The sequence below is a fragment of the Bufo bufo genome, chromosome 2 (genome assembly GCF_905171765.1).
Source record: "Bufo bufo chromosome 2, aBufBuf1.1, whole genome shotgun sequence".
NCBI lineage: Eukaryota > Metazoa > Chordata > Amphibia > Anura > Bufonidae > Bufo > Bufo bufo.
The window spans coordinates 268533113-268555776 of record NC_053390.1 but is presented as its reverse complement, the minus strand read 5'-3'; positions in this window follow the sequence as shown (position 1 = coordinate 268555776).

Here is a 22664-nt window from a genome sequence, read left to right as displayed (position 1 = left end):
CTCTTCTATGTTTGTGTACAAACCTTCTTTCCTCCAGACGCAGAGGATGTTCCCTCGTCACAGTTTCTGGGACAAATAGATGATGGGAGAGATCTCTGTACTGACCCCTGATATATTTATAAATAGTTATTAGATTTCCCCTCAGTCATCTTTTTTCTAAAGTGAATAACCCTAATTTTGATAATCTTGCTGGGTACTGTAGTCTACCCATTCCAGTTATTACTTTAGTTGCCCTCCTCTGAACCCCCTCCAGCTCTGGTATGTCTGCCTTGTTCACAGGAGCCCAGAACTATGCATAGTACCCCATGTGTGGTCTGAACAGTGATGTGTAAAGTGGAAGGACTATGTTCTCATTACGGGTCTATGCCCCTTTTGATGCAACCCATTATCTTATTGGCCTTGGCAGCAGCTGCCTGACACTGGTTTTTACAGCTTAGTTTGCTGTCCACTAAAATTCCTAGGTCCTTTTCCATGTCAGTGTTACCCAGTGTTTTACCATTTAGTATGTACTGGTAACTTGCATTATTCCTTCCCATGTGCATAGCCTTACATTTGTCAGTGTTAAACCTCATCTGCCACTTCTCGGCCCATGCCTCCAATCTATCCAGATCCATCTGTAGCAGCATACTGTCCTCTTCTGTGTTATTTACTTTACAAAGTTTAGTGTCATCTGCAAAAAATTATATTGTACAGTGCAAGCTTTCTACAAGATCATTAATAAATATATTAAAGAAAATAGGGCCCAATACTGACTCCTGCGGTACCCAACTAGTGACAGTAACACAATCTGAGTGTGTACCATTAATAACCACCCTATGTTTTCTATCATAGAGCCAGTTACTTACCCACATACAGACATTTTCCACCAGTATACTAACCATATACTAACCTTTTATGTGGTACAGTGTCAAATGCTTTGGAGAAGTCCAGATATATGACATCCATTGATTTTCTGCGGTCAAGTCTAGAACTTACCTCCTCATAGAAACTGATTAAATTAGTTTGACATGACCGATGAATCCATGCTAATATGGTGTTGTTTGCTTATTTTAAATGAGGTACTCCAAGATAGCTTCTCTTAGAAAACCTTCAAATAGTTTACCCACGACAGATGTTAAACTTAATGTCCTATAGTTTCCAGGCACAGTATAGAGTCAGAAATAAGGGTCTGGCTATGATATTACTTAATTCTCTTAGGATACGGGGTTGTATGCCATCTGGTCCAGGCGATTTGTCTCTTTTAATCTTTTTTAGACGCCATTGTCACTGAGGAATTCACTGAGGAAAATAAACTGCCAGATGAAATGCAGAATGTAAAAGTAAATTCCCCATTAACAGTGCCCTGTCTGACCCAGGAAGAAGTACAACAGCGACTTAAAAAGATTAAAATAGACAAATCGCCAGGACCAGATGGCATACACCCCCGTATCCTAAGATAATTAAGTAATGTCATAGCCAGACCTTTATTTCTGATATTTACAGACTCTAGGATACGTAGAACTACAGGTAACAGCACTCTGCTAGTCAATTGCGCAAAGATATAAGCAAACACTAAAAGAATAAATGCTTGGGGGTCATACTTACTGCAAATGCAGCTAGAAGCTTTTTGCGAATATAATTGATCAAAAATATTTCGGGCCCATCTACCGGTCGTCAAGGTCGCTTCTAATCAGATGGGTCCTACTCTGACATGCCTCTCCTGGGCTTACAGCCTACAATCTGGGCAAAGTAGTACCAAGCTGCATCCTACACATGCCTCTCCCAGGTTGTGAGCCTGCAGTATGGGCTGGGTAGAATACAGCTGTACAAGCTATCTAATTAAAAGCACATGGTAAATGGGCTGGTGGTGCACGGTTCAATCTCACCACCAGGGGGAGCCACTCCCCTAGTGGCAGTGACAATGGGGAAAAAATAAACGAACCAGCACCTCCACAATAAGTGAATATGAGAACGCAGGTGCACGCTACCTTGGCTAAAACACACTTGGATACGTAGAACTACAGGTAACAGCACTCTGCTAGTCAATTGCGCAAAGATATAAGCAAACACTAAAAGAATAAATGCTTGGGGGTCATACTTACTGCAAATGCAGCTAGAAGCTTTTTGCGAATATAATTGATCAAAAATATTTCGGGCCCATCTACCGGTCGTCAAGGTCGCTTCTAATCAGATGGGTCCTACTCTGACATGCCTCTCCTGGGCTTACAGCCTACAATCTGGGCAAAGTAGTACCAAGCTGCATCCTACACATGCCTCTCCCAGGTTGTGAGCCTGCAGTATGGGCTGGGTAGAATACAGCTGTACAAGCTATCTAATTAAAAGCACATGGTAAATGGGCTGGTGGTGCACGGTTCAATCTCACCACCAGGGGGAGCCACTCCCCTAGTGGCAGTGACAATGGGGAAAAAATAAACGAACCAGCACCTCCACAATAAGTGAATATGAGAACGCAGGTGCACGCTACCTTGGCTAAAACACACTTGGATACGTAGAACTACAGGTAACAGCACTCTGCTAGTCAATTGCGCAAAGATATAAGCAAACACTAAAAGAATAAATGCTTGGGGGTCATACTTACTGCAAATGCAGCTAGAAGCTTTTTGCGAATATAATTGATCAAAAATATTTCGGGCCCATCTACCGGTCGTCAAGGTCGCTTCTAATCAGATGGGTCCTACTCTGACATGCCTCTCCTGGGCTTACAGCCTACAATCTGGGCAAAGTAGTACCAAGCTGCATCCTACACATGCCTCTCCCAGGTTGTGAGCCTGCAGTATGGGCTGGGTAGAATACAGCTGTACAAGCTATCTAATTAAAAGCACATGGTAAATGGGCTGGTGGTGCACGGTTCAATCTCACCACCAGGGGGAGCCACTCCCCTAGTGGCAGTGACAATGGGGAAAAAATAAACGAACCAGCACCTCCACAATAAGTGAATATGAGAACGCAGGTGCACGCTACCTTGGCTAAAACACACTTGGATACGTAGAACTACAGGTAACAGCACTCTGCTAGTCATTTGCGCAAAGATATAAGCAAACACTAAAAGAATAAATGCTTGGGGGTCATACTTACTGCAAATGCAGCTAGAAGCTTTTTGCGAATATAATTGATCAAAAATATTTCGGGCCCATCTACCGGTCGTCAAGGTCGCTTCTAATCAGATGGGTCCTACTCTGACATGCCTCTCCTGGGCTTACAGACTCTATACTGACAGGGAGTGTTCCACACGATTGGCACATAGCAAATGCGGTGCCAATATTCAAAAAGGGTGCGAACACAGACCCTGGAAACTATAGTCTGGTAAGTTTAACATCTTTTGTGGGTAAACTGTTTGGTTGTCTAAGAGATGCTATCTTGGAGGATCTCAAAGAAAACAAGCAAATAACATCATATCAGCATGGCTTCATGAGGGATCAGTCATGTCAAACTAATTTAATCAGTTTCTATAAGGAGGTAAGTTCTTGACAGTTGTGAATCAATGGATGTCGTATATCTGGAGTTCTCCAAATCATTTGACACTGTACCACATAAAATGTCAGTATATAAAATGAGAATGCTCGGACTGGGAGAAAATGTCTGTATGTTGGTAAGTAACTGGCTCAGTGATAGAAAACAGAGGGTGGTTATTAACAGTACATACTCAGACTGGGTCACTGTCACTAGCAGAGTACCTCAGGGGTCAGTATTGGACCCTATTATCTTCAATATATTTATTAATGATCTTGTAGAAGGCTTGCACAGTAAAATATCCATTTTTGCGGATGACACTTATCTGTGTAAAGTAATTAACACTGAAGAGGACAATATACTGCTACAGATGGATCTGGATAGATTAGTGGCTTGGGCAGAGAAGTGGCAGATGAGGTTTAACACTGACAAATGTAAGGTTATGCACATGGGAAGAAATAATGCTAGTCACCCGTACATACTAAATGGTAAAACACTCGGTAACACTGACATGGAAAAGGACATAGGAATTTTAATAAACAGCAAACTAAGCAGTACAAACCAGTGTCAGGCAGCTGCTGCCAAGGCCAATAAGATAATGGGTTGCATCAAAAGTGGCATAGATGCCCGTGATGAGAACATAGTCCTACCACTTTACAAATCACTAGTCAGACCACACATGGAGAACTGTGAACAGTTCTGGGCTCCTATGAATAATGCAGACATAGCAGAGCTAGAGAGGGTTCAGATGACGGCAACTAAAGTAATAACTGGAATGGGGCAACTATAGTACCCTGAAAGATTATCAACATTAGGGTAATTCACTTTAGAAAAAAGACGACTAAGGGGAGATCTAATTACTATGTATAAATATATCAGGGGACAGTACAGAGAACTCTTCCATCATCTATTTATCCCCAGGACTGTAACTGTGACGAGGGGACACCCTCTGCATCTGAAGGAAACAAAGTTTGTACACAAACATAGAAAAGGATTCTTTACGGTAAGAGCATTGAGACTATGGAACTCTCTGCCTGAGGAGGTGGTGATGGTGTGTACAATAAAGGAATTCAAGAGGGGCCTGGATGTATTTCTGGAGTGTAATAATATTACAGGCTATAGCTACTAGAGAGGGGTCGTTGATCCAGGGAGTTAGTCTGATTGTCTGATTGGAGTCGGGAAGGACCTTAAGTGAGGAAAATTGGCTTCTACCTCACAGTTTTTTTTTCAACTTGCAGGATAACAGGCCGAACTGGATGGACAAATGTCTTTTTTCGGCCTTATGTACTATGTTACTATGTTACTTAATATAAACAGACACTTGAAATCAAACACGCAAACGCTCACAAACTTGTGTTGTTTGTCTGCTCGTATGTGATTGTGTATGTGCAGCTCCCGAACAGCTTCAAACCAGACTGCTTTTTTTCCTCTGTATTCAAAGGGAATAAAGAATCAAAAGAGGTGAAATCCAAAATGCTTGATTATTTTTTACCAATAACACTTGCAGTTGGTAAAAAGTGTCGCTTACACATATTAGATCTTTGGAAGCTCCCATAAAAATAATCTTTTTTTTTTTTTTTGTATAAAATGCATTTGTAAATATTATAAATGAAAAAGGAATGCAAAATCAGTGCATAGTTTACAATTGGAAATATTCAATAGAAATATATAATTAGGAGGCTGTTTATTATCCTGAAATACGCCTATATTAGGCATTAGTGATGGACGAACATCTGCCGGGACGGTTTGCGAGCGCGATCGCGTGAACGCGATCAAATGTTCGCGAACCGCAAGTTTGCACGGGTCCCATTCATTTTAATGGCAGGCGAACCTGAAAAACCTTCAGCTCATATTTGCAGCCAAGAAATAATTACTAGAAGTGCACAAATAGTCCCACAACATGGACAGTGACATACCAGATGTATTATTCGAATTTGCGATCTCCATTCATTATTTTTTCAATGTGAAATAACGCCAATATAATTTTCGCGTATGCGCATGCGCAAATGCACTATACAGTACCCAAATGCACTATAAAGAAAGTATATTGGTATATAACACCCCGCTTCAATCAGTTTTTTTTTTGGAGGGGGACTGGTATATTACACCAGTAGAAATTATTTGTTCCAATAACGCTTGTCCCTCTATATACCTGCAGTATCGCAGCAGAACCACACAGAACTGCCGCACCATACAAATGCACTATAATATACTTTCTAACATAGAAAGTATATTATAACTAGAGTTGAGCGAACACCTGGATGTTCGGGTTCGAGAAGTTCGGCCGAACTTCCCGAAAATGTTCGGGTTCGGGAACCGAACCCGACCCGAACTTTGTCCCGAACCCGAACCCCATTGAAGTCAATGGGGACCCGAACTTTTCGGCACTAAAAAGGCTGTAAAACAGCCCAGGAAAGAGCTAGAGGGCTGCAAAAGGCAGCAACATGCAGGTAAATCCCCTGCAAACAAATGTGGATAGGGAAATGAATTAAAATAAAAATAAAAAAAATAAAAAATAACCAATATCAATTGGAGAGAGGTCCCATAGCTGAGAATCTGGCTTCACGTCAGCAGAGAATCAGTCTTCATGCCATAGCAGAGAATCCTGCTTCACGTCACCCACCACTGTAACAGTCCATTGTCATATATTTAGGCCCCGTCACCCAGGCAGAGGAGAGAGGTCCCGTAACAGAGAATCTGGCTTCATGTCAGCAGAGAATCAGTCTGCATGTCATAGCAGAGAATCATGCTTTACGTCACCCACCACTGTAACAGTCCATTGTCATATATTTAGGCCCAGGCACCCAGGCAGAAGAGAGAGGTCCCGTAATAGAGAATCTGGCTTCATGTCAGCAGAGAATCAGTCTTAATGTCATAGCAGAGAATCAGGCTTCACGTCACCCACCACTGGAACAGACCACTGTCAGATATTTTTAGGCCCCGGCACCCAGACAGAGGAGAGAGGTCCCATAACAGAGATTCAGGCTTCATGTCAGCAGAGAATCAGTCTTCATGTCATAGCAGAGAATCAGGCTTCACGTCACCCACCACTGGAACAGTCCATTGTCACATATTTAGGCCCAGGCACCCAGGCAGAGGAGAGAGGTCCCATAACAGAGATTCAGGCTTCATGTCAGCAGAGAATCAGTCTTCATGTCATAGCAGAGAATCAGGCTTCACGTCACCCACCACTGGAACAGGCCACTGTCAGATATTTTTAGGCCCCGGCACCCAGACAGAGGAGAGAGGTCCCATAACAGAGATTCAGGCTTCATGTCAGCAGAGAATCAGTCTTCATGTCATAGCAGAGAATCAGGCTTCACGTCACCCACCACTGGAACAGGCCACTGTCAGATATTTTTAGGCCCCGGCACCCAGACAGAGGAGAGAGGTCCCATAACAGAGATTCAGGCTTCATGTCAGCAGAGAATCAGTCTTCATGTCATAGCAGAGAATCAGGCTTCACGTCACCCACCACTGGAACAGTCCATTGTCATATATTTAGGCCCCAGCACCCAGGCAGAGGAGAGAGGTCCCGTAACAGAGAATCTGGCTTCATGTCAGCAGAGAATCAGTCTGCATGTCATAGCAAAGAATCAGGCTTCACGTCACCCACCACTGTAACAGTCCATTGTCATATATTTAGGCCCAGGCACCCAGGCAGAGGAGAGAGGTCCCGTAATAGAGAATCTGCCTTCATGTCAGCAAAAAATCAATCTTAATGTCATAGCAGAGAATCAGGCTTCACGTCACACAACACTGGAACAGTCCATTGTCAGATATTTAGGCCCAGGCACCCAGGCGGAGGAGAGAGGTCCCATAACAGAGAATATGGCTTCATGTCAGCAGAGAATCAGTCTGCATGTCATAGCAGAGAATCATGCTTTACGTCACCCAACACTGGAACAGTCCATTGTCAGATATTTAGGCCCAGGCACCCAGGCAGAGGAGAGAGGTCCCGTAACAGAGAATCTGGCTTCATGTCAGCAGAGAATCAGTCTGCATGTCATAGCAGAGAATCATGCTTTACGTCACCCAACACTGGAACAGTCAATTGTCAGATATTTAGGCCCAGGCACCCAGGCAGAGGAGAGAGGTCCCGTAACAGAGAATCTGGCTTCATGTCAGCAGAGAATCAGTCTTCATGTCATAGCAGAGAATCAGGCTTCACGTCACCCACCACTGGAACAGGCCACTGTCAGATATTTTTAGGCCCCGGCACCCAGACAGAGGAGAGAGGTCCCATAACAGAGATTCAGGCTTCATGTCAGCAGAGAATCAGTCTTCATGTCATAGCAGAGAATCAGGCTTTACGTCACCCAACACCGGAACAGCCAATTGTCAGATATTTAGGCCCGGGCACCCAGGCAGAGGAGAGAGGTCCCGTAACAGAGAATCTGGCTTCATGTCAGCAGAGAATCAGTCTTCATGTCATAGCAGAGAATCAGGCTTCACGTCACCCACCACTGGAACAGGCCACTGTCAGATATTTTTAGGCCCCGGCACCCAGACAGAGGAGAGAGGTCCCATAACAGAGATTCAGGCTTCATGTCAGCAGAGAATCAGTCTTCATGTCATAGCAGATAATCAGGCTTCACGTCACCCACCACTGGAACAGTCCATTGTCACATATTTAGGCCTAGGCACCCAGGCAGAGGAGAGAGGTCCCATAACAGAGATTCAGGCTTCATGTCAGCAGAGAATCAGTCTTCATGTCATAGCAGAGAATCAGGCTTCACGTCACCCACCACTGGAACAGGCCACTGTCAGATATTTTTAGGCCCCGGCACCCAGACAGAGGAGAGAGGTCCCATAACAGAGATTCAGGCTTTATGTCAGCAGAGAATCAGTCTTCATGTCATAGCAGAGAATCAGGCTTCACGTCACCCACCACTGGAACAGGCCACTGTCACATATTTTTAGGCCACGGCACCCAGAAAGACGAGAGAGGTCCCATAACAGAGATTCAGGCTTCATGTCAGCAGAGAATCAGTCTTCATGTCATAGCAGAGAATCAGGCTTCACGTCACCCACCACTGGAACAGTCCATTGTCACATATTTAGGCCCAGGCACCCAGGCAGAGGAGAGAGGTCCCATAACAGAGATTCAGGCTTCATGTCAGCAGAGAATCAGTCTTCATATCATAGCAGAGAATCAGGCTTCATGTCACCCACCACTGGAACAGGCCACTGTCAGATATTTTTAGGCCCCGGCACCCAGACAGAGGAGAGGTTCATTCAACTTTGGGTTGCACCGCAATATAATGGTAAAGTGAAATTAAAAATAGGATTGAATGAGGAAGTGCCCTGAAGTACAATAATATATTGTTAAGGGGAGGTAGTTAATGTCTAATCTGCACAAGGGATGGACAGGTCCTGTGGGATCCATGCCTGGTTCATTTTTATGAATGTCAGCTTGTCCACATTGGCTGTAGACAGGCGGCTGCGTTTGTCTGTAATGACGCCGCCTGCCATGCTGAATACACGTTCAGACAAAACGCTGGCCGCCGGGCAGGCCAGCACCTCCAAGGCATAAAAGGCTAGCTCTGGCAACGTGGACAATTTGGAGACCCAGAAGTTGAATGACCCAGAAGTTGAGGGGTGTGCACAGGTACTGTTCCACCATGTTATTGAAATGTTGCCTCCTGCTAACACGTTCCGTATCAGGTGGTGGTGCAGTTAGCTGTGGCGTGGTGACAAAACTTTTCCACATCTCTGCCATGCTAACCCTGCCCTCAGAGGAGCTGGCCGTGACACAGCTGCCTTGGCGACCTCTTGCTCCTCCTCTGCCTTCGCCTTGGGCTTCCACTTGTTCCCCTGTGACATTTGGTAAAGTTCTCAGTAGCGCGTCTACCAACGTGCGCTTGTACTCGCGCATCTTACTATCACGCTCCAGTGCATGAAGTAAAGTGGGCACATTGTCTTTGTACCGTGGATCCAGCAGGGTGGCAACCCAGTAGTCCGCACACGTTAAAAAGTGGGCAACTCTGCTGTCGTTGCGCAGGCACTGCAGCATGTAGTCACTCATGTGTGCCAGGCTGCCCAGAGGTAAGGACAAGCTGTCCTGTGTGGGAGGCGTATCGTCATCGTCCTGCGTTTCCCCCCAGACACGCACCAGTGATGGGCCCGAGCTGCGTTGGGTGCCAGCCCGCTGTGAATCTGCTTCATCCTCATCCTCCTCATCCTCGTCCTCCTCGTCCTCCAGTAGTGGGCCCTGTCTGGCCACATTTGTACCTGGCCTCTGCTGTTGCAAAAAACCTCCCTCTGAGTCACTTCGAAGAGACTGGCCTGAAAGTGCTAAAAATGACCCCTCTTCCTCCTCCTCCTCCTGGGCCACCTCCTCTTCCATCATCGCCCTAAGTGTTTTCTCAAGGAGACATAGAAGTGGTATTGTAACGCTGATAACGGCGTCATCGCTACTGGCCATGTTGGTGGAGTACTCGAAACAGCGCAACAGAGCACACAGGTCTCGCATGGAGGCCCAGTCATTGGTGGTGAAGTGGGGCTGATCCGCAGTGCGACTGACCCGTGCATGCTGCAGCTGAAACTCCACTATGGCCTGCTGCTGCTCGCACAGTCTGTCCAGCATGTGCAAGGTGGAGTTCCACCTGGTGGGCACGTCACATATGAGGCGGTGAGCGGGAAGGCCGAAGTTACGCTGTAGCGCAGACAGGCGAGCAGCGGCAGGATGTGAACGCCGGAAGCGCGAACAGACGGCCCGCACTTTATGCAGCAGCTCTGACATGTCGGGGTAGTTGTGAATGAACTTCTGCACCACCAAATTCAGCACATGCGCCAGGCAAGGGATGTGCGTCAAACCGGCTAGTCCCAGAGCTGCAACGAGATTTCGCCCATTATCGCACACCACCAGGCCAGGCTTGAGGCTCACCAGCAGCAACCACTCGTCGGTCTGTTGTTCTATACCCCACCACAACTCCTGTGCGGTGTAGGGCCTGTCCCCCAAACATATAAGTTTCAGAACGGCCTGCTGACGTTTACCCCGGGCTGTGCTGAAGTTGGTGGTGAAGGTGTGTGGCTCACTGGATGAGCAGGTGGAAGAAGAGGAGGAGGAAGCTGAGTAGGAGGAGGAGGAGACAGGAGGCAAAGAATGTTGCCCTGCGATCCTTGGCGGCGGAAGGACGTGCGCCAAACAGCTCTCCGCCTGGGGCCCAGCCGCCACTACATTTACCCAGTGTGCAGTTAGGGAGATATAGCGTCCCTGGCCGTGCTTACTGGTCCACGTATCTGTGGTTAGGTGGACTTTGCCACAGATGGCGTTGCGCAGTGCACACTTGATTTTATCGGACACTTGTTTGTGCAGGGAAGGCACGGCTCTCTTGGAGAAGTAGTGCCGGCTGGGAACAACATACTGTGGGACAGCAAGCGACATGAGCTGTTTGAAGCTGTCTGTGTCCACCAGCCTAAATGACAGCATTTCATAGGCCAGTAGTTTAGAAATGCTGGCATTCAGAGTCAGGGATCGAGGGTGGCTAGGTGGGAATTTACGCTTTCTCTCAAATGTGTGTGAGATGGAGAGCTTAACGCTGCCGTGTGACATGGTTGAGATGCTTGGTGACGCAGGTAGTGGTGTTGGTGGTACATCCCATGTTTGCTGGGCGGCAGGTGCCAACGTTTCTCCAGAGGCGGAGGAAGAGGCCGAGGTGGCGGCAGCAGCAGAAGAGGCCGAGGCGGCAGAAGAGGTAGCAGGGGGAGCCTGAGTGACTTCCTTGTTTTTAAGGTGTTTACTCCACTGCAGTTCATGCTTTGCATGCAGGTGCCTGGTCATGCAGGTTGTGCTAAGGTTCAGAACGTTAATGCCTCGCTTCAGGCTCTGATGGCACAGCGTGCAAACCACTCGGGTCTTGTCGTCAGCACATTGTTTGAAGAAGTGCCATGCCAGGGAACTCCTTGAAGCTGCCTTTGGGGTGCTCAGTCCCAGATGGCGGCGGTCAGTAGCAGGCGGAGTCTCTTGGCGGCGGGTGTTCTGCTTTTGCCCACTGCTCCCTCTTTATCTTTTGCTACGCTGTTGGCTCGGTCTCACCACTGCCTCTTCCTCCGAACTGTGAAAGTCAGTGGCACGACCTTCATTCCATGTGGAGTCTAGGACCTCATCGTCCCCTGAATCATCTTCCACCCAGTCTTGATCCCTGACCTCCTTTTCAGTCTGCACACTGCAGAAAAACTCAGCAGTTGGCACCTGTGTTTCGTCATCATCAGAGATGTGCTGAGGTGGTATTCCCATGTCCTCATCATCAGGAAACATAAGTGGTTGTGCGTTAGTGCATTCTATCTCTTCCACCCCTGGGGAAGGGCTAGGTGGATGCCCTTGGGAAACCCTGCCAGCAGAGTCTTCAAACTGCATAAGAGACTGCTGCATAACTTGAGGCTCAGACAGTTTCCCTGATATGCATGGGGGTGATGTGACAGACTGATGGGCTTGGTTTTCATGCGCCATCTGTGCGCTTTCTGCAGAAGACTGGGTGGGAGATAATGTGTCGGCCACCCAATTGACTAATGCCTGTACCTGCTCAGGCCTTACCATCCTTAGAACGGCATTGGGCCCCACCAAATATGACTGTAAATTCTGGCGGCTACTGGGACCTGAGGTAGTTGGTACACTAGGACGTGTTGCTGTGGCAGAACGGCCACGTCCTCTCCAAGCACCAGAGGGTCCACTAACACCACCACGACCATGTCCGCGTCCGCGTCCCTTACTAGATGTTTTCCTCATTGTTACCGTTCACCACAATAAGAAAAATATTATTCGGGCCAATGTATTGAATTGAAATTCAGGCCTTTTTTTTACAGACACCTAACACTATCTGGCTATCTATTTAGGTACCATATTACACTAATACAGGCACACCAGTAATGACAGATTTAGCTGAATATAAATTTGAGGCCTATTATTTAGGCGCTGGGTGACAGGTATACGTTTACGGACAGAATTAGACTTGGATCTGCACTGTAGCAAGTGTGTGAAGTTCTTGAGAATTACCCTATCAGCACCTTGAATCTAATATACCCTTTTAGGGATAGATTTAAAGTAGGCCTGATACAGCAGAAACCACTAATTTTGAGAATTGCAAAATTGGGAATTGTTTTTCAACCCAGAACAAAAACTGTGCTTTGACGGACACTAAAAAAAACTTGACCAGCTAAAACAGTAATGACAGATTTGGATAAATATAAATGTGAGGTCTATCTTTTAGGCGCTGGGTGACAGGTATACGTTTAATCACAGAATTAGACTTGGATCTGCACTGTAGCGTGTGTGTGAAGTTCTCGAGAATTACCCTATCAGCACCTTGAATCTAATATACCCTTTTAGGGATAGATTTAAAGTAGGCCTGATACAGCAGAAACCACTAATTTTGAGAATTGCAGATTTGGGAATTGTTTTTAAACCCAGAACAAAAACTGTGCTTTGACGGACACTAAATAACTTGACCAGCTAAAACAGTAATGACAGATTTGGATGAATATAAATGTGAGGCCTATTTTTTAGGAGCTGGGTGACAGGTATACGTTTAATCACAGAATTAGACTTGGATCTGCACTGTAGCGTGTGTGTGAAGTTCTTGAGAATTACCCTATCAGCACCTTGAATCTAATATACCCTTTTAGGGATAGATTTAAAGTAGGCCTGATACAGCAGAAACCACTAATTTTGAGAATTGCAAAATTGGGAATTGTTTTTCAACCCAGAACAAAAACTGTGCTTTGACGGACACTAAAAATAATTTGACCAGCTAAAACAGTACAGATTTGGATGAAAATAAATGTGAGGCCTATTTTTTAGGCACTGTGTGACAGGTATACGTTTAATCACAGAATTAGACTTGGGTCTGCACTGTAGCGTGTGTGTGAAGTTTTTGAGAATTACCCTATCAGCACCTTGAATCTAATATACCCTTTTAGGGATAGATTTAAAGTAGGCCTGATACAGCAGAAACCACTAATTTTGAGAATTGCAAATTTGGGAATTGTTTTTTAACCCAGAACAAAAACTGTGCTTTGACGGACACTAAATAACTTGACCAGCTAAAACAGTAATGACAGATTTGGATGAATATAAATGTGAGGCCTATTTTTTAGGCACTGGGTGACAGGTATACGTTTAATCACAGAATTAGACTTGGATCTGCACTGTAGCGTGTGTGTGAAGTTCTTAAGAATTACCCTATCAGCACCTTGAATCTAATATACCCTTTTAGGGATAGATTTAAAGTAGGTCTGATACAGCAGAAACCACAAATTTTGAGAATTGCAAATTTGGGAATTGTTTTTCAACCCAGAACAAAAACTGTGCTTTGACGGACACTAAAAATAACTTGACCAGCTAAAACAGTAATGACAGATTTGGATGAATATAAATGTGAGGCCTATTTTTTAGGCGCTGGGTGACAGGTGTACGTTTAATCACAGAATTAGACTTGGATCTGCACTGTAGCGTGTGTGTGAAGTTCTTGAGAATTACCCTATCAGCACCTTGAATCTAATATACCCTTTTAGGGATAGATTTAAAGTAGGCCTGATACAGCAGAAACCACTAATTTTGAGAATTGCAAAATTGGGAATTGCATTTTAACCCAGAACAAAAACTGTGCTTTGACGGACACTAAATAACTTGACCAGCTAAAACAGTAATGACAGATTTGGATGAATATAAATGTGATGCCTATTTTTTCGGCGCTGGGTGACAGACTCAACTTGCCCCTGATGTAGTATATGGCCAAAAAATAACCACACTATTGATGGTTAAATGCACTTTGTGACAGGCTCAACTTTCCCCTGATGTAGTATATGGCCAAAAAATAACCACACTATTGATGGTTAAATGCACTTGATGAAAGCTTGACCCTGATGTAGGATATAGCAAAAAATAACCACACTATTGATGGTTAAATGTACTTGGTGGCAGCTTGTGCTGGCGCACCACAAGACACAAAATGGCCGCCGATCAACCCAGAAAAAAGTGAATGAAAAACGCTCTGGGCAGCCTAAAAACAGTGAGCAATTGAATAGCAGCAGTTTAATGATCCACATCTGTAGATCGATCACTGAATGAAGTCTTTTGGAGGAGTTAATCTGCCTAATCTCGCCCTAACGTCGCAGCTGCAACCTCTCTCTACACTTGTAACAGCAGAGTGACGTGCAGCGCTACGTGACCCAAGCTTATATAGAGGCTGGGTCACATGCTGCACTGGCCAATCACAGCCATGCCAATAGTAGGCATGGCTGTGATGGCCTCTTGGGGCAAGTAGTATGATGCTTGTTGATTGGCTGCTTTGCAGCCTTTCAAAAAGCGCCAAGAAAGCGCCGAACACCGAACTCGAACCCAGACTTTTATGAAAATGTTCGGGTCCGTGTCACGGACACCCCAAAATTCGGTACGAACCCGAACTATACAGTTCGGGTTCGCTCATCCCTAATTATAACATTGTACAAGGAAGGCAATCCATTAGAATATACATAAAGATAAAACGTAACCTTTAATAATTTTACTATGAGGGTCCATTCACACGTCCGTATGTGTTTTGCGGATCCGCAAAACACGGAAACCGGCAATGTGCATTCCGCAATTTGTGGACCGCACATCGCTGGCACTATAATAGAAAATGCCTAATCTTGTCTACAATTGCGGACAAGAATAGGACATGTTCTATTTTTTGGCGGAAACGGAAGCACAGATGCGGAAGTGTGGATCCGCAAATGCGGATGTGGATCCGCAAATGCGGATGCGGACAGCACATTCCGGCCCTATTGAAAGAGAATGGGTCGGCACCCGTTCCGCAAAATTGCGGAACAGATGCGGACCCATTTTGCGGACGTGTGAATGGAAAAGATATCCCTCAAAATGAAAATAAATGAAATTATTAAAGTTAACCAAAAAGCATAGATGTGGTAGGCAATAACAAGTGCTCGGCGGCACTAAATCAGGTGCTCGGCGGCAGCAAATCAGAAACCATATGTCCTACAACAATCCGGGGGGTTCCAGTGCACATCCATGAATCCCGGAGGGAAAGCAAAAAACATCTATCCCTGGGCTAGATGATGATGTGGTATTGAAGGACAGGGTGGGCAAAGAACTGTCCCTGATATTGCCCGACAGGGGGGTGCTATTCTGGCCCTGATAGCCTAACCACAGACCACCCACCCTGATAAGAGCAACCCCGTCCAGAACCTTCCCCTATATATAAATGGCCCAGTAAGCCCCTAGCCCCTAGGCCCCTGACTTCCAGGTGATCACTATAGAGATCTACAGTATGTGTTTTTGACTCATTAGAAAAGTATATTATAAGTATATTGCACCCCTCTGTGTATCACACCTATCGATAGCACACCTATACTAGTGCTTAAAATGACTTTTGTGGCACTATTAGCTAGCGTTTGGTGTCCCTAACAGCCTGTCCCTGCTCCACACAGAAACCTCTCCCTACACTGGCAAAACACTGAATGTAAAATGGCGGCCAGATCAGGTTTATTTATAAGGTAGGGGGTGTGTCCATGTGCTGAAACGTCTCAATTGGCTGTCCTGTACCACCTGATGGATGTGTCATGGGTCAAAGTTCTTCACAATGTAAAAGAATATGGCAAGTGCAAATTTCTCCCTATTTGTTCGCATGTAGAGATGTCGCGAACACAAAATTTTCCATTCGCGAACGGCGAATGCGAATTTACGCAAATGTTCGCGAACGGGCGAACCGGGCGAACCGCCATAGACTTCAAAAGGCAGGCGAATTTTAAAACCCACAGGGATTCTTTCTGGCCACAATAGTAATGGAAAAGTTGTTTGAAGGGGACTAACACCTGGACTGGCGCATGCCGGAGGGGGATCCATGGCAAAACTCCCATGGAAAATTTTGTAGTTGACGCAGAGTCGGGTTTTAATCCATAAAGGGCATAAATCACCTAACATTCCTAAATTGTTTGGAATAACGTGCTTTAAAACATCCAGTATGTGTATACGATCAGGTATGATGTTGTATCGATCAGGTAGTGTAAGGGTTACGCCCGCTTCACAGTGACAGACCAAACTCTGACAGACGAAACTCCCCGTTTAACGCACCACAAACAACCGCAACGAGTTGTCAATAGTTGACACACTCATGAAATAAATTTTATTCCTCTATGCGTCAATCTTGGTGTAGTGATGATTGTGCTCGTGCGCACGTTCGGGAGATTGCAGGCGATGGTGGTTTTTCAAAGCCTATGGTCGTGCTGAGGTAGTTCAGTGACAGTTAAGTGACCCAGAAAACAATGATTCTGCAGTGTGGGCCCATTGTTGGCCTAGTAGGCTTTAATGATCACCTTAGATGATCACAAAGAAAATGAATGTTTTTTTTATGAAAATAGTGATGAGCGGCAGGGGTCATATTCGATTTTGCGATATTTCGTTATTCGTTATATTCTACGATTTTTTTACTCGAAAAATCGTCAAGGTAATGATCGTGTAATAGCACTATATTAGCTAAATTGCTCTATATTCGTTTTTTTTTCCCAGAATATTCGCTATATTGCTATAACTTTGTTTTTTCAAACATTCTGAATATTCTAAAACAAGAATATATAGCAATATAACGAATATTCAAAAAAATTAAAATAAAATATAGTTGTTATATAGTTATTTTTTTTATAGTTGTAATTTTTTTCCAATCTGAACTTCAGATGAGAAAAAAATTACAGCTATTAGACAAAGAAGATTATAGCACTATATTAGCTAAATTGCTCTATATTTGTTTTTTTTTTTCGAATATTCGCTATATTGCTATATATTCTTGTTTTAGAATATTACGAATATTCGAAAAAACTAAGTTATAGCAATATAGCGAATATTCGAAAAAATATAGAACAATTTAGCTAATATAGTGCTATAATCTTCTTTGTCTAATAGTTGTAAGTTGAAAAATTTGCAATAAAAATTTGCATTATGAAAATTCGCAAACACTACTCCTGAAGTCAAATATACTGCAGCCTTCTCATTGGCCCACAAGCTAGAAGCAGGGAGGGATCATGTGTACTGATTAAAAAAAAAATTGAATATTCGAAAATTACGAAACTATATCACTACATTCGAAATATTCGCAAATTTTCGAAGTACCTATATTCGCGATAAAAATTCGAAATTCGAATATTCGTGATCAACACTATATGAGAAATGATCCAGCCGATCGCTTTTGGTCTGTTCACAATGAAGCAACGACCTTATCATCTGGGGTGTGCCAACATTGCCAACACACTCATAGAGGTGATCGCTTCATTGTGATACACAAGCCCCTTCACAACAACAAGGTAACGATCACAAAGGGGAATTGACACATGTATGTGCCTTTTTTTTTGTTTTGTTTTTGCAGCCACAGTGCAGCACCAGAGGCCAGAAAAATTAGGCATGTACACATGCTTAAAAAAATTAGGTATTGTTGCAGCCGCTGCTGTAGCAGCGGCCGGAAAAATTTATGTTTTTCAGGCAGAAAGTGTTCTAAAACATTTTGGCTTGAATCCTAGTTGGTGGCGGAGAAGTCACGCAAGTCATCCGGCATGCAGAGATTAAATACAGCAGTGTGGGGACGATTTTTAGCCCAAGGCATCTCATCAGGCCTTTTTTAGTCAAATGCATCCCCCACTGTCAGTCCCTTCGGGATCCATGCCTCATTCATCTTAATAAAGGTGAGGTAATCTAGACTTTTTTGACCTAGGCGACTTCTCTTCTCAATGACAATACCTCCTGCTGCACTGAAGGTCCTTTCTGACAGGACACTTGAAGCGGGGCAGGCCAGAAGTTCTATTGCAAATTGGGATAGCTCAGGCCACAGGTCAAGCCTGCACACCCAGTAGTCAAGGGGTTCATTGCTCCTCAGAGTGTCGATATCTGCAGTTAAGAGGCGAGGTAGTTTGCTACCTGTCGGTCGAGTTGTTCTCTGAGGATGGACCCCGAAGGGCTGTGGCGATGCGTAGGACTTAAAAAGCTCTGCATGTCCTCCATCAACAACACGTCTGTAAAGCGTCCTGTCCTTGCCGGCGTGGTCGTGGTAGGAGGAGGATTACTTTCACCTCTTCCCCTGTTAGATTCCCATTGTGCTGTGACATCACCCTTATACGCTGTGTAAAGCATACTTTTTAACTTGTTTTGGAACTGCTGCATCCTTTCCGACTTCCGGTAATTCGGTAACATTTCAGCCACTTTCTGCTTATACCGGGGGTCTAGTAGCGTGGCCACCCAGTACAGGTCGTTCTCCTTCAGCCTTTTTATACGAGGGTCCCTCAACAGGCACGTCAGCATGAAAGACCCCATTTGCACAAGGTTGGATGCCGAGCTACTCATGTCCCGTTCCTCGCCCTCACTGATCTCATTGAAGGTCTGTTCTTCCCCCCAGCCACGTACAACACCACGGGTCCCATAGAGGTGACAATGAGCACCCTGGGATGCCTGCTGTGGTTGGTCTTCCTCCTCCTCAAAGCCACATTCCTCCTCTGACTCCTCTTCCTCAGACTCCTCTTCCAGCGTTGCCGCAGGTCCAGCAAGTGATGATGATAAGGCTGTTTCTGGTGGTGATGGTGACCACAACTCTTCCTCTTTCTCTTCACGCTCATCTACAGCCTGATTCAGCACTCTTCGCAGGGCACGCTCCAGGAAGAAAACAAATGGGATGAGGTGGCTGATGGAGCCTTTGGTGCGACTGACTAGGTTTGTCACCTACTCAAAAGGACTCATGAGCCTACAGGCATTGCGCATGAGCGTCCAGTAACGTGGCAAAAAAATACCCAGCTCCGCAGAGGCTGTCCTAGCACCCCGGTCATACAAATATTCGTTGACGGCTTTTTCTTGTTGGAGCAGGCGGTCGAACATTAGGAGTGTTGAATTCCAACGTGTCAGGCTGTCGCAAATCAAGCGCCTCACTGGCATGTTTCGCCGCCGAATATCAGAAAAGTGCGCCTGAAATGGAGACACACCTTCCTGGCCTGCTTGAGGACGTCCTGTAAGCCTGGGTACTTATACACAAAGCGTTGTACGATCAGATTCAACATATGTGCCATGCACGGCACATGTGTCAACTTGCCCAAATTCAATGCCGCCAACAGATTGCTTCCGTTGTCACACACCACTTTGCCGATCTCCAGTTGGTGCGGAGTCAGCCACTGATCCACCTGTGCGTTCAGGGAGGACAGGAGTGCTGGTCCAGTGTGACTCTCTGCTTTCAGGCAAGTCAACCCCAAGACGGCGTGACACTGTCGTATCCGGGATGTGGAATAGCCCCTGGGGAGCTGTGGGGGTGCAGTTGATGTGGAGCAAGACGCAGCAGCAGAAGAGGACTCAGCCGAGGAGGTTAGCGAAGAGGATGGAGTAGGAGGAGTAGAGGAGGTGGCAGCAGGACTGCCTGCAAGTCGTGGTCGTGTCACCAACTCGTCTGCAGAGCCACGCATTCCATGCTTGGCAGCCGTCAGCAGTTTTACCCAATGCACAGTGTACGTGATATACCTGCCCTGACCGTGCTTTGCAGACCAGGTATCAGTGGTCAGATGTTCCCTTGCCCCAACACTGTGTGCCAGATATGCCATGACTTCCTTTTCCACAATAGAGTACAGGTTGGGGATTGCCTTTTGTGAAAAAAAAATTCGGCTGGGTACCTTCCACTGCAGTATCCCAATAGCTACAAATTTTTTGAAGGCCTCAGACTCCACCAGCTTGTATGGTAAAAGCTGGTGGGCTAAGAGTTCCGACAAGCCAGCTGTCAGACGCCGGGCAAGGGGGTGACATTAGCTTCTTACACTCAAACATTTCCTTGACAGACACCTGACTGTGGGCAGATGAGCACGAACTGCTGAAGGTGAGAGGCGGAGTGGCGGGTGGTTGAGAGGGGGCAAGGAGGACAGCAATGGTTGACGTGGCTGAAGATGCTGGACCAGGAGGAGGATGGTGGCTTTGAGTTTGTGTGCTGCTTGTACTCATCATGTGTTGATCCCATAGGCGTTTGTGATGTGAGATCATGTGCCTTCGCAAAGCAGTTGTACCTAGGTGGGTGTTGGACTTCCCACGACTCAGTTTCTTTTGGCACAGGTTGCAAATGGCATTGCTGTTATCAGAGGCAGACACACAAAAACAATGCCACACTGCTGAGCTTTGTAATGACGACATTCTGGTGGTGGCAACAGCATGCATTGATTGGCGTGCTGTCTGGCTGACCCAGGGTGCCGATGCATGCTGTCTGACTGTGACACTAGCTCCTTGCGACGACCTCCCCCTGCTTCCAACTCGTCTCCTCCTCCTCTCTGTCTCCCCATCTGAACTTTCCCCCTGTTCTTCTTCTCTATGAGCGGGCACCCACGTGACATACACGGACACATCGTCCTCATCAACCGCTTCACTTGTATCTGACAACTCAGCAAAGGAAGCAGCAGCGGGTACAGCATCATCATCATCACACCGTACGTCCATGTGTGTAATGCTGCCTGACTGAGACATATCCCTGTTATCTACATCCTCTGGCAATAATGGTTGCGCATCAATCATTTCTTCTAACTGATGTGTAAATAACTCCTCTGACAGATCAAGTGAAGCGGCTGTGGTACTAGTGTTGATGGTGGCGGCGGGCGGGCGAGTGGTAACTCGAGAGGTGCCCGAAGCTGAGCTGGAGGAGGATGGTGCGTCAAGGTTCCGAGCGGAAGCTGTAGAAGATTAAGTGTCCTGTGTAAGCCAGTCAACTATGTCCTCAGAATTTTTCGAGTTCAGGGTACGTGGCCTCTGAACACTGGGCATTATTCTAGGGCCAAAGGAAATCACAGCACCACAACCACGATGGCCCCTGCTGGGTGGCCTGCCTCTGCCTGTCATTTTTTTTTTAGATTAGTGGTACTATGCGTGCAAGGTACTGTGCCACCCTATATGAGTGGTGGGCAGTGGGCACAGTACAATCAGTGGGCCTGACAGTCACTGGCAGGCAACTGCAATTATATTACAGAGGAAAAATTAAATGACTTTTTTATCTGCAAGGTACTGTGCCACCCTATATGAGTGGTGGACAGTGGGCACAGTACAGTCAGTGGGCCTGACACTCACTGGCAGGCAACTGCAATTATATTACATAGGAAAAATTAAATGACTTTTTTATCTGCAAGGTACTGTGCCACCCTATATGAGTGGTGGGCAGTGGGCACAGTACAGTCAGTGGGCCTGACACTCACTGGCAGGCAACTGCAATTATATTACAGAGAAAAAATTAAATGACTTTTGTATCTGCAAGGTACTGTGCCACCCTATATGAGTGGTGTGCACACAGTACAGTCTGTGGGTCTGTGGCCTCTCACACACGGGTAGGCAACTGCAATATATATATATATATATATATATAGAAAAATAAAATAAAAGCAGACTGATGTACCAGCCCTGGGCACAGTACAGTCAGTGGGCATGACACTCACTGGCAGGCAACTGCAATTATATTACAGAGAAAAAATTAAATGGCTTTTTTTATCTGCAAGGTACTTTGCCACCCTATATGAGTGGTGGGCAGTGGGCACAGTACAGTCTGTGGGCCTGAAACACACTGGCAGGCAACTGCAATTATATTACAGAGAAAAAATGTAAAGACTTTTTTATCTGCAAGGTACTGTGCCACCCTATATGTGTGGTGGGCAGTGGGCACAGAACAGTCAGTGAGCCTGACACTTACTGGCAGGCAACTGCAATTATATTACAGAGAAAAAATAAAATGACTTTTTTATCTGCAAGGTACTGTGCCACCCTATATGAGTGGTGGGGAGTGGGCACAGTACAGTCAGTGGGCCTGACACTCACTGGCAGGCAACTGCAAATATATTACAGAGGAAAAATTAAATGGCGTTTTTATCTGCAAGGTACTGTGCCACCCTATATGAGTGGTGGGCAGTGGGCACAGTACAGTCTGTGGGCCTGACACTCACTGGCAGGCAACTGCAATTATATTGCAGAGAAAAAATAAAAATACTTTTTTATCTGCAAGGTACTGTGCCACCCTATATAAGTGGTATGCACACAGTACAGTCTGTGGGTCTGTGGCCTCTCACACACGGGCAGGCAACTGCAATATATATATAGAAAAATAAAATAAAAGCAGACTCATGTACCAGCCCTAAAAAGGCTTTTTGGGGTGTTGTCAGGACTCTGTCCTTACAGCAGATGAGTCTTTGAGGACTGGAGTGGACACAGAACACTGGCCTAGCTAACGATTTCCCTA